This window comes from Mus pahari, chromosome 3, assembly GCF_900095145.1.
Source record: "Mus pahari chromosome 3, PAHARI_EIJ_v1.1, whole genome shotgun sequence".
Taxonomy (NCBI): Eukaryota; Metazoa; Chordata; class Mammalia; order Rodentia; family Muridae; genus Mus; species Mus pahari.
This window is the reverse complement of record NC_034592.1, coordinates 21489724-21503020: the sequence shown is the minus strand read 5'-3', so window position 1 is coordinate 21503020 and position 13297 is coordinate 21489724. Positions and strand designations below refer to the sequence as shown.

Sequence of the window (13297 nt, the reverse complement as noted above, 5' to 3'; positions counted from 1 at the left end):
TGAAATACAAATACTCTGTTTATGTAACTTGAACATCTTTGGATGTTGCTGTTCCCTGAGGGGTTCTGGACCACACCCTGCTGTAGTGACTGAAGGATAACAGTAAACACATAACTGAAATTACCTAAATTTTATTCAAATTTTCACTTTTTAAAAAATAGTTTGTTGTATAAGCCATGCTTCTGTTGGGAATGAACAGTGGTAATATAAGAACCAGTCCTGCAATATAGAGCTTAAAGAATTTCTAACTCTCCTAAAAGTTCAATGTTGAATAGAATTGAATCCTCAATAAAATCTTATTTAAAAAAAAGATTTACTTATTTTCTGTATATGAGTACACTGTTGCTGTCTTCAGACACACCAGAAAAGGGCATCAGATCCCATTACAGATGGCTGTGAGCCACCGTGTAGCTGCTGGGAATTGAACTCAGGACCTCTGGAAGATCAGTCAGTACTCTTAACTGCTGAGCCCCCTCTCCAGCCCCTCAATAGAATCCTAATCCTTCCTGAACAGTTTCCACCAACTGGGGACCAGACATTCAAGCAGGAGTCTAGAGGGACCATTCTTATTCAGACTACTACATCTTGACATATAATGCATATATTCCTTCTATACACATGAACCCCAGATATAAAAAAAAAAATTCTCTTTGGATTCCAATATTAATGTCTTATGTGATTGTTATTTAAGAGAAAACAATACCCTGATTTTACACTGATTTTTGTTTTGTTGGTGGTTTTGTTTGTTTTGAGATAGGGTCTCAACGCATAGCCTGGCTGGCCTAGAACTAACTCACTAAGATCCAACTGCCTCTTCCTCCATACTGCTGGGATTGTAGGCCTGGGGCCACCACTCCTGATTCTAGGCTGCTTTTTTAAATTTTTGCTTTAATATTGTTTCCAGAGCTACTTTGACTTATAATTAGGATTTCATTCAAAGCTTAATTTCCTTCGCTTATTAAATTGTTGGGTACTTTGTTTCCTGCCCAGTTTCTTTTTAAAATATTTTATTTAATGTATTTGTAGGCACACACATGCAATTTTATGTGCAGAAATGAGAGGACAACTTTCAGGAGTTGTGTCTTTGCTTCCTTCTGGGTTGTAGGAACAGAACTTCAGTCTCCGGGATTGCCTACTTCAAATAGGATGTAGTTGATTTGGATTGCTATGTACAAAGTTGTATTTAATAGAAAATGCCTCTGTACAGACTGTGCAGCACTGACTTCCACTTGAAACACTGAGTGTAATGTGCTGGGTTCCAGAGTGAGCAAAGTGAGAGTGTTGGGCTTTGGGATGGGCTTTCTGGGGTTTGGATGCTTGAGGTGATCTTGTTCTGACTAAATACCTTACAGGGCAACAGAAGAGAGGAAGAGCTAGTTGTGATCACAGTTTGAGGATACAGGCCTTCATGGCAGGGAGACCTGGTGGTGGGAGTGTGTGGCTGTAGGTTTGTGAATTGAACTTTGATCCCCATTGTGTCTTGCTCCTTTTTATTCTCTGGAAATGACCACATCGATAGTCCCAGGGTGTGACTTGTATGTAGGTGACTCTAAACCCAGCCAAGCTGAGCATAAGATTAAACAGCACAGTGTATGTCCCCAAACCCCAGTGAAAGGGCTCATGTGCTGAGCCAGCTGACAGCCAGGTCTGCTTTCCTGCCTGAATGTTGTGGATCCTTTCATGTGTTTTTCTGCTCCCATTCTTTGTTTTTAGCTTTTAATAATATATTTGACACTGGGGAATAGCATACATTATATCCTTTTCAAGAGCTCTATAATCCAGGGTGGGGTTTTTTTTTGTTTGTTTTGCTTTGTTTTGTTTTTTTGATATCTTTAGCATGTAGCAATTTAGATGTAGTTCTAGGACACACTCAATATATGCTTGTGGAATTAGCAATAAAAGGTTTTCTTCTGGCTGTTCTGTCAAGAGATTTCACTTCTAAAGGGACTGGGAACACACTTAACAAGTGTTCTAAAACACTGTTTAGTGCCTTCATTTGCATTTGTTTCTATGCTTTGAGAAGCGCTGAGACAGCATTCCTCAGTGTGGCCTGACCAGACTGGCACTTGCTGCTGCCCCTGCCAGCACCTCCATGTGGGGATTTCACTTGCTGCTGACCCCTGCCAGCCTCCATGTGGGGATTTCAAGCATGTGCCATTACACCTAACTTTTTTTTTTAACCATATATTTGTTTCTGTGTGTGAGGGGGCATGGGTATGCAGTGTGCACTGTCACATGCACAGAGTCAGTTCTTCCTCTGACGTAGGTTCCACAAACCAAACTCAGGTTGTCAACCATGGCATCAAGTTCCTTTACCCACTGAACAGTTTGATGGTTCATACCTGGCTTTTCTGCCTCTTGTCTTTATTTGAAATTAAGTCTTCCTATCTTGCCTAGGCCTCACTCAAACTTGTGGGTACAATGGTCCCCATGTTTCCATCTTCCTAGCAGTTGGGTCTATGGACATTCTCCCTCACACCTGGCCATACCATTTATTTACTACAGTTTGTTTTGAAAGTTTTGATAAAAGGGTGAAGACCCAGAAATAATATAGACAGAGGTACTCATCTGTCTTAAGACATGCTTCCTAATCTTGTCCCATCCAGCAGAGACTTTCAGCAGTCAAAATATGGATCTGTTTAAATTGTGACAGCTTTCTGAATTCACCTACTTCCTGCCTAAAAAATTAACCTCCCATGCAAATCCCTCTTCCTATATCTCTGAAGTGGATGAAACAGTTATTCAGTTAAACACATTGATTTCAATCCTTATAGTTCTTAGTTCAAGTTCATGAGAAGTAAAAGCAAATAATTTAAATGTTTTCATTTTATATGGGTGTTTGCCTGCATGTGTGTCTGTGTATTATGTACATGCATGGCCAGAAGAGGCCATCAGATTCCCTAGAAACTAGAATTACAGACAGACCATGTAGGTGATGAGCATCAAACCTGGGTCCTCTGGAAGAACAACTCGTGCTCTTAACCACTGAACACTAAGTTGTCTCTAGACCTTAACAAAGAATTTTTGTTTCAGCTCTGACAGATCATCTGTTCTGAAAAGAGAACAATGTGCCCTAAAGTAGTAATTATACTGAAAAACAGTTAAATTTATACATCAGAGATTATAAAGAAGAACAATACAGTTTGTTGTTGTTGCTGTTGTTTGTTTTTCGAGAGTTTCTCTGTGTATCCCTGGTTGTCCTGGAACTTGCTCTGTAGACCAGGCTCGCCTCAAATGCAGAGATGTGCCTGCCTCTTGTGTCTGAAGTGTTGTGAGTAAAGACTTGAGTCACCACACCTATCCTAACAATACAATTTTTGATCACACATATAAAACTGAAATTTTATTATTACTTCAAATATTTTAAAACTTAAGAATAATAGGAGCCAGGCATGGCAACCCACACGTGCAATCACAATATAGGAGGAATTCCTGTAAATTAGTAAAGAAAAAGCAGTGCAATCTCTATATCTGCCTAGAGACAACCAATTGAAAAAGTGGAGAAAAGACCTCAGTGATGCCATAAAATATACAAGGGGTCAGTCAGATGGAAACATCCCCATTCTCAGTGGCAATCTGCAAAGTGTAGTTGAAAAACTACAGTGGAGCAACATTTTACACTTCATAGACTGGCAGAAAGCCAAGTTGAACCATGCCCAGGGTTCTAAGCCTGTGTGCAGCAGCGCGGGGGGTGGGGGCCTGTTTCCTGCCAGGGGTCAGGTCATTGTATTCATGTAAGAAATGCCCAGGCCAGTCAACCCACAGTTTCACATCTATATGAAAATGCCCTGGAAATCCTCTCACCTAAAAGGTATATTAAAGCAGTGCAAGAGTATTGTTGGTAACACTACACTATCTGGAAATTTGAAGTATACAGTTGTCCATTTTCCTAAAAAGATAGATAAACAGTGGATTCCCATAATGGTACACCTTACGGACAGGGAATGATGAATTTTAGTGTGTGTTAATTCCAATGTGGCCTAGAAATATCACATCAAGTGAAAATGCGAATTGCAGATCATACATAGTGTATGGCCATCCTCAGTGACGTCAGGGGTGGAGACACATGGTCAGATACAACAAGGAGACTGGCCAAAGGAAGAGTGGGGGGAGGGTCAGGAAGGGATATCCAAAGCATCTCAGTGGGGTTAATGCATGTTTGCATTTGAACTGTGAGTTTACAGGGCTGACTTAAGTATCATTCATTGTAAACCTACATGTAAGTTAAGAAAGCTAGGCATGGTGGGTACATTCTTAGTCCTAGCATCAGGAAGCAGAGGCAGGTGGATTTCTCTGTGTTAGAGGCCAGCGTGGACTACACAGTAGGAGTCTTTATCAGTGTCCAACTGGTTCTTATTACCTAATAGAGATATGTACGGACATTTGCCACAAGATTCATAGTAAACTATCTGTGGCAGTGGTAGTCCTGCAGCCAAGACAGTGCAGATGTCTGAAAATGGGGAATTGGTGTGGTTTATTTATGCATAACTGGATTTAGCACTAAAAATTCACTATAGCACTGTGTATTTGCACAATGCTAGAGACCCACAATTCCATTTGTAACAGACTCAGAAACAGGCCATGTTACCCTTAGGTGCTGTAAGTGAGGGCGGCAGTTGCCTTTGGGGGAGTAATGAGTAATTGGGGAAGGACTTCTGTTCTGAGTGTAGGGTTCCTGGGTGTGTTCATGTTATCCAAGTCCATCACGCTCCATACCTAGAATGTGTGCTTCTTTCTCTATGAGTATTTTTCACATCACTGAAGTTTACATGCACTGAGACAACAAACTTGCTCTTGAGATTACATAAGATTTTGTGGGAAAATGTAACAAGAGGTAAATGAAGGAAGGATAGCAAGTTAGAAAATGATAGATGCGTGGCACACGCCTTTAATCCCAGCACTCGGGAGGCAGAGACAGGCAGATTTCTGAGTTCGAGGCCAGCCTGGTCTACAGAGTGAGTTCCAGGACAGCCAGGGCTATACAGAGAAACCCTGTCTCTAAAAACCAAAAAAAAAAAAAAAAGAAAAGAAAAGAAAAAGAAAAGAAAAGAAAAGAAAATGTTAGATGCTATGGAGAAAAATTAAGGGGAGAGAACATGGGTTTAGGAGATGTTCTACTTACTAGGTGAAGGAAAGAAAAGAACTTGGTAGAGTTGGAGACATGGACATTATATGTGCAGTTGGTGAGGAACTCTTTAGCAGAGGACACAGCATGGGAAGCCTCAGGTGGAAGCAGCCTGCGCAAAGGAGGAGTCGGGGAAGCTACTAAAGAGGCCACGTGTCCAGATGGCTGCTGGGCAGTGGGGATGGCTGCAGCTTTTACACCAAGTTAGATGAGAAACAGGAGTGACAGAATTACCTGTGTTCTAACAGGATTGCCACGGTGACTGATTGAAAACAGATCATGGGGGTGAGGAGAAGCTGACACCGGCTGTAGCAATGCAGGCAGAAGTTGACAGTGGCTTAGGCCAGGGTGTCAGTGCAGAGGTGATGAACTGGGCTGGGTTCTGAATGCACTGTGAAAGTACAGCTAACAGGGCTTCTGACATAGGAGTGAGGGGAAGTCAGTATGGATGATATTTTATCCTGAGAATCGAGGGTATAGAGTTGTTGCTAAGAACAATAGGGGAAGATTTAGGAGAGACGTTTCAGAGAAAAAAAGTAAGAATTTCTTCTTGAACATATTAAGTGTCTGTGCTGTAGCTCTCAAAGCTCATATGTAAAAACATAAGTGGGTAGGAGAGTGGAGATGAAAGCCATAGCAGCCTGCCATTAATACATGGTAGCATGCTATAAATCCAAGTCCTCAGTGGAGAATTCAGCTGGACCAGAATCAAGTCTCCTGTTCTGAGGCTCAGTTCAACTGAGAAGCTGGAGTTCCCTTTCACACAGTAACCTGAAGAGTCTCAAAGCTGTTATTGCAAATTTCACATGCACCGAGACTCATACTTAAGTTGTCACATTTTCTTAATTAGTGGAGCGGATATTAATATTCTTTTACTTTTGGAGTAGAGCTAACTTGCATGGATTATTCAAGTTTCTAAGACACAAAGTCTCCATTGTTCTCCTGATTCTGATTTTGAATCTATCTTTTCAGTTAGGTGTTTTTAGAATGAAAAATGTTAACTTATACTTCACTGCTGCTTTACTGATAAGTACTGTAATGAAAAAAATTGATTTTTTTTAAAAGCAGAAGAGAACCAGAAATAGTAGAAGTTAAGTGACATTAGATTCATTTCTTCATTCATGCCATTAACCAACATTCCAAAGCCTTTAAAGTTGGTGCACAGGGCCTGTCTGTTAACAGTCGAGCACAAACAACATTGACCTGTTCCTTCCAGATAAGGAGTCGAAGGTTCAGAGAATGATTTGACAAGGACTATTTCAGGCCTTCGTGAGTGGTGGAACTGGGGTAGCGATGCTCAATACAAAGGAAGAAAGTGAATTGTTACTTTTTTTCCCTGCCAGTGGCAGTGTGGTTCCTGTATCCCAGGCGTCCAGGCAAGTGTCTGGCTGGTATGTACAGACTGGGCTCTCGGGAGGGCTGCATCCTTCCCCTAAGCTGCTGTGAAGAAGCTGGGCTAGTTAGTAGTCTGAGGTCTCTTACTCATTAAACTACTTACTCCAAAGCAGTGAATATTGAGTAAGCTAATTAAAATTTGTAAGTAAGATTTCCTTATTAAAAAAATCTATTAAAAACAAGAAGAAGCCCGTTAAAGTAATTATTAAAGCAGGGGGAAAAAAAAGATGACTATCAAATTACCATATCTGTTTCAACTGTCCATAAAGGCCTTTTCAGTTGCTTTGGCAGCAGACACCAGCAGAAATGGTTTTCAGCTGTAAGTGTGCCATACATAGACCAGAAACAGCTTGGAGGAAAATGGCTGCTATTGTGTTATGGAGGTTCTTTCACACTGTTTTAAAAGGCGACAGACCTTCTATTCTAAAAGCTCCTATTTTGTATCCTCATGGAGATGAAGCTGTCACTAAACAATGTATAAAGAATAAAAGAGTCAGATGTAAAAATATGAGAGTGCTTGGAGTAACACCTAGTGCAGACCAGGGACACCTACTTGGTCTGGGAAAGGGGTGCCTACCATGGAGCAGTGCTTAGCTTGCTCTTAGGCCTGATCCAGGAATGTCAAGTGTGCATATTTCAGCCTGGGCTTGTCTGATGGAATCTCTACCACTCCTTTTGTGATACTCAGATCTAAGAACAGGGGGACTTAATCTATTCCCATGGTAGACCTAAGTGGTTTTGAATGTTCCCATCCTAAAGGAAGTCCCCATCTGAAAGTGGGACTTCCAGTTTTCCCTCCTTTACTGTACCCAGCCCCTTTCTTCTGTGTAAATGTGTATTCCCTCCCGTCCCTCTGCATCCTACTTCTCATCACTACATCTCACCTTTCTAGTGCCTCACTTCTGTGAGGCTTGTCAGGGCAGTAGGCTAATCTGCAAGTCAGGGTCCCAGCAGAAAACAGATGGCATGCTTAAAATAGAAAAATGTGAGACAATTTTAATAAAGTGACTATTTATAAAACTGTGGGCAGAGTGTAGGGAAACAACGGACAATGTTGGCAGTTGGTTCTGTTGCCTTTGCCGCCTCTTCGCCCCAAGAGATAGAGGAAGAGTTGCCAGAACCTCAGAAGGATGTTACAGGAGAAACCAGTAACGAGCTGAGAAGAGGCAGGGTGCCAGGGGAGTAGATCCGTAGCCTCCTTTTCCTCTTTCTCTCATCTCCTTCCAGCCTGCAGCAATTGGCAAGCCCGAGGCAGAAGGCCGCCTCAGGGCCCACAGCAGGGTGGAGAGCAAGGGGAAGGAGTGATTAGAAAATGGATGGTGTAGCCCAAGGGCAAAGGCCCAGATCAGTGCAGGATGCATGCCCAGACCCCCTGGCTTCTCTCTGTATCATTCTGTGATGTTCCCTCCCAGAAGCCTTCTCCAAAGGTGCCCTTGACTGCCTTTTTCTTTCCTATTGGCTGCTTTTCTGTCCTAACTCACCTATCAGCTCTGCCCAGACATAATATGAGATGCTTACTTACCTCCTGCTGATAGCACCAGGAAGGGCCCTGTAGGAAAGATATGTAGAACCTGGAGATGGATGGATAAGATGTCCACAGAGGGAAACTAGCAAGGAAAGGCATTCTAAGCAAAGAAAAATCCATCAGCAGAAGGCTTGTCTGTCAGGTAGCCACAGCTAGTTTTATCCTGTGTAACGTTCTAGGTATCAAGGTGGCTGACTCCAAAGTCTCAGACCAGCCTGAACTCTAATCTCAGTTCTTTCCTGTTTTGTTATCATCTTTGTGATCTTGAGTGAGTCTTTGTACCTCTACCTGCTTTGCTCAAAGGTATGATTGAGCTAGAAATAGGTTTATGGGTGCCTCTGTGAGAAAATACATGAAAACCACCTATAAGTGGTTGTTAGAGTCAGAAAGTGTTAAGTAGCAAGTATGTGTGTGTGTGTGTTTTTCTCTGTGGTGGTCTCTACATGGAAAACAGTGTGCTAATTTCTGCTCCTACAAAGCTAGCTTTCCTTGATAGCCATTTTGTGCCCTCCCTTGCAGATTCTCATAGCTCCCTTTTCCTCCACAGTTCTTAGCATAATTCTAAGGGTTGAACTATTGAGTGGTGTTTACTTAGAGATGGTAAACTTCATGTTGGATAGAACTGGTTGCCCTATACAGTGCTATATTCTTAATGCCTAGCAGCATCCAACCCAGGCATGAAACATTTGCTGAGTAAGTGGCTTAAGATGATAGGTATTGGAAAGTCAAAATAGAGCCTGACTGGGGAGGGCCCACACTTATGATGCGGCAGAGTGGTTTAGATATCTTACTTGTATCTGTTAACCTAATAGCATCCAACTAGCAACTTCATAGTCATTGGGCAGTGTTATATCATGAATGCCTCAGAGATCCTGCCTTTATGGAGCTAACATTCTAATCAGGAAAGAAGAGCTACATATATGTACATATATGCACACATGCATGAACACATATATGTGATATGAACCATATTAATATAGTTCATATAATTGTTATATGAGCAATTGTATAAGATATATAACATAATTACAATTATATTACATTGTAATTATATATTATATATAATTATACTATAATTATTAGACTATATATCTATAATCTTACATGATATTAAGTGCTATCCCATAGAATAAAGGAGAGGTATTCTGAAGAGATGCATGATTAGATTTGTGAAAAATAATTCTAGCACCAGCACTGCCTATCAATTTAAATGTAATAAATGAATGCTTTGCAAATCTTATGGCAGATTCCAAGCCCCAAATTTATGAAGAGCTGTAGTTTCCACACAGAATAAATAAATAGTAATCCATGCTAAATAGTAAAAACTAAGGTATCCAGAGTGAAAATAAGAGTGTGCTATAAAAGCAACACTTATACTGTCCACTAACTTAACTGAATAATAAAGTTGTGACAGGGAGGATCAACATCGTCAAAGAGATGAATTTAAAGCAAATGTCAGCTGAGAATTCCATACCTGCCAAAGTGCCTTTTGATATAAGTCAAATAAAGATTTTTTTATGAAAATAAAGATTTTTTTTAATGAAAAATTGAAAGAATTTGTCTGACCCTATCTTAAAATATATGTGTATGTCTCTCTCCTTGTGTGTGTGTGTGTGTGTGTGTGAGAGAGAGAGAGAGAGAGAGAGAGAGAGAGAGAGAGAGAGAGAGCGCACTCTCACAAATCTTCATAGAGAAGTAAAAGATTTGAGACAGGATAGAAGCTGTAGAATATGGTAAGCAGAGGGTAGCTGGGTGGGTTTGAATCAGTCTATTATATAAGAATACTAATGTCCTACCTTGTTTATAGTATGCACAGAATTTAAATATATGATAATGCCTTGTAAGTGATGAAAGGGAATATTCTAAGGCTCTTGTATTTAAAATACCAACTAACAAAGTGCTATTTAATGTTACTCTTGAGGAGTGGTCAAGACTGTGAAATCTTTAGTAGCTTTAAGGGTGCTAAAGGGCTATGCAATTTTCAAATAAATACCAAGGAGATATAGAGTAAAAACTAATCTAAAGAGGGATAAAAGGGGGAAGGGGATACAGAGTAAGTGAAATAGATTAGAAATACTTTTGGGATTATGGGATTCCTAAGTATGTCAATAACCATAGTCTAAATAAGCAAAAAACATAGTCAAATAAGATATAAGAGGAAAATTATATATTCTTTAAGAGATATACTTAAAGTATAAGAATATGGGAAAAACAAGAGTAGTAGCCTTGAAAATATGTAGCAGACAAGCAATAACCAGCAGAAAGCAATGCCAAATTCAAAATACTTCAAGACAGAAGGTTTTACAGGCAATACAAAATAATCTTGTGATAACAGCTCTACATTTGTGAGCACCTGATAAGATCAACTCAGAATATAAAGCAAGTCAGTAATTTCAAAGAAAAATTAAAATCCAAAAATCACAGTAGGAGAATTTCATCTCTCTGTTACTGAGCAGCAGATGGACACAGTGCATACTGCAGCATGGACACAAAACAGTGCTTCTGCTTCTCAGGCTTTCGCATGCATAAGGATGATCTAGACGCCCATCCATCAGACTGCGGATTTCAGAACCCTGTGTCTATACATTCTGAACCAAAGGGTCTGCAGTGGTTCTGAGAGCTTGTAGATTCTAGATTAGTATTGATGTTGGTTGTTCTAGAGCATTTAATTATCACAAATATAGAAGATTTGAACATAAATTTGCAGCTACATAAAATACTATATCCAACAGTTGTAGAATTGTGTGTGTGTGTGTGTGTGTGTGTGTCTGTGTGTACAACAATCTGGATATTATATATTCTGGGCTAATGAACCTCCTCTATTACATTTCATTTTTCTATTTATTCATTCATTCATTTATTTATTTTGGTTTGGGGAGGGACAGGGACTCAGGTAGTCCAGGCTGATCTTGAGCTTGCTATGTAACTTCATCTTCTTGTCTCCACTTTCTGAGTGCTAGAATAACAGACAACTTCTACTACATGAGGCTCCGTCATACATTTTAAACTAGTTAAGGCAGAATATACTTTCTGACTACAGTGGAGTTATAGTAGACATCAGTAATAAAAAGACACTAGAAAATTTCTGAATGTCTGGAATTTAACCAACATCTTTAATAACCCCTGGGTTAATGAAGGATACACAGTAGAATTTTGAAAACATTTTAGTTAAGTGATAATGGAAATACAGGTATGTCAGAGTTTCATTGACTTGTAATTTTTGCTTGGAGATAAATATATATAAATGCATGTATATAGACTATGTATGCATACATATTATAATATGTATGTATGGTTTTTGTACTTACATACACACAAAGAGCTGGAAGTAAGTGACAGACAACCATCTTAGAATATTAAGAGAAACCAATATGAGACTAGGAAGACTAAAAAGGGGAAAATCGTAAAATTAAGACAGAGATGACCATAATTGAAGACAAGTAAACTACACCCCAACAAAACTGAGCACTGCTTCTTTGAAAATCTGTCTTGTGGGGTTGGAGAGATGCCTCATGGTGAAGAACACACACTGTTCTTGCAAAGGACCTGAGTTCAGTTCCCACATGCTGCAGCTCACAACAGCCAGCTCTGGGGTAGCCAATGTCTTTTGCCTCCATGGTGGCCTGCATTCACGTGTGCATACCCGCAGAGAGATGCATAAACTTAGGTAGACACTTGGATATTCAGTCCTTTAGTATTCAGCATGAGCCCTGTGTTTGTAGTTTTCATTCTTAGAAATGGAATTAAAAGATGAGTCTCTACGTAGAAATGGGAGCCTCAAGAAGATGAGTAGATAGGCCTGCATTCTGAACCCAGAACAGCATGATTTGCTTATGTATTCCACCATTTACTAGCTGAATGTCTGAAAAGGTCATTAAGACTCTTTATGTCTTTGTTTGCTTGTTTATAAAATAGGGAAAATAACAACACCTAGCTCATTTGATTGTTGGGTGGATTGATCAACACATATGGAGTGCTTTGTTGGCCTTTGTTAATGTTTACACTTGCTAGTACAAGTGTAGTGACCAACAGAAGGAGGGTGAAAGTAAGACAAAGCAATGACAAAAGGAGTTGCTTTGGGGAATACTGTGCCTTTCCAACAATTATGAGATGTGTAGGGTGAATACTCTGGCCGGAGATGAGTCCAAAAAAGTAGGATCACTGGCAAAGCCTGTTAGTGGCCTGAGTTTGTGATTTGTGCTGGGAGATCTTGGAGCCCATGGGTAGAAAGGGGTTAAAGGAAGGATTCATGATTTTCCTAACTGGGACCAGGTCAGGTGACAATAGAAGGCCAAACTAGGGACATTCTAAAGTGGTAACTTTCCTTTTCCTGTGTCTCATTCAACATGTTAAACTATTGTCCTGCAGGTTTACCAGCTCCTAGCCCAAACTCATCTTAGCTACTCATAGCCCAAAACAGACAGCAGCAGTGCCCTTTCATATCATAAATTCTGAGAAATCTGTATTTCAACTATAGACCCATGTCCAGTCAGTATAGCCAAAGGCAGAAGAATTTTTGACCATGCTGCCCACCATTTGGTAGTGCTGGGACCTAGAGTGGGTTGTTTAATGGAGCCATGTTGTCTGTAAGCTCTGGGTGCTGACATCTCCTTGTGATCTCTGTGCTTATTGAGATCACTGCAAAGATCACAGTTCAACTTCTATGTCATGAGCACCCAGGCAATGCTACTTTAGCAGCTGTTCAGACAGCATTTGGGGCTGAGAGCTAATCATTGGACTTGATCAAGAAAGGAATCAGGAGCTAGAGGTTCTGACCTCCAACAAATCAGGATACTAACCCCACTGCCAGCCCCCAAGTTCTCGTAGACTCCAAAACGCTGAGATCCAGGGTGAAGAAGGAATATATTTGTTCATAAACTCTCACAGACCTAGCTTTGCTATATAGTCCTTACTCTAAATGCGTATAATATGTTTTGGGAGAGGTGTGTTCATGTATTTTCAAGGGCAGAATTCCTTTTAAGGCTAGATACCCCCCTTTGAAATGAAGTCAGTCAGGAGCCAGGTATTCACGGTGTGTGGGAAGCCCTAGGTTGACCTCCAGCATTGTAAGAAATAATAATAAAAAGAAGGAAAGGAAGTCAATGACGTCTTCTTGCATATTTCAAAAGAAGCTGGCCTGTGTGTGCTAGGCAGTGGTGCTGGAATATACACGGCTTGGTTAGGACTTTTATAGAGGAGTGAATAAAATTTTATGTTTTTTTTTTTTTAACCATCATTAGATTTATATGAAA

General features: G+C 40.3%; 1 protein-coding gene across 2 annotated transcripts in view; it reads left to right on the top strand.

Moving 5' to 3' along the window:
- Positions 1–13297, top strand: part of Pbx3 (PBX homeobox 3) — a 197097-nt gene that overhangs the window by 167732 nt on the left and 16068 nt on the right. The window lies entirely within an intron of this gene.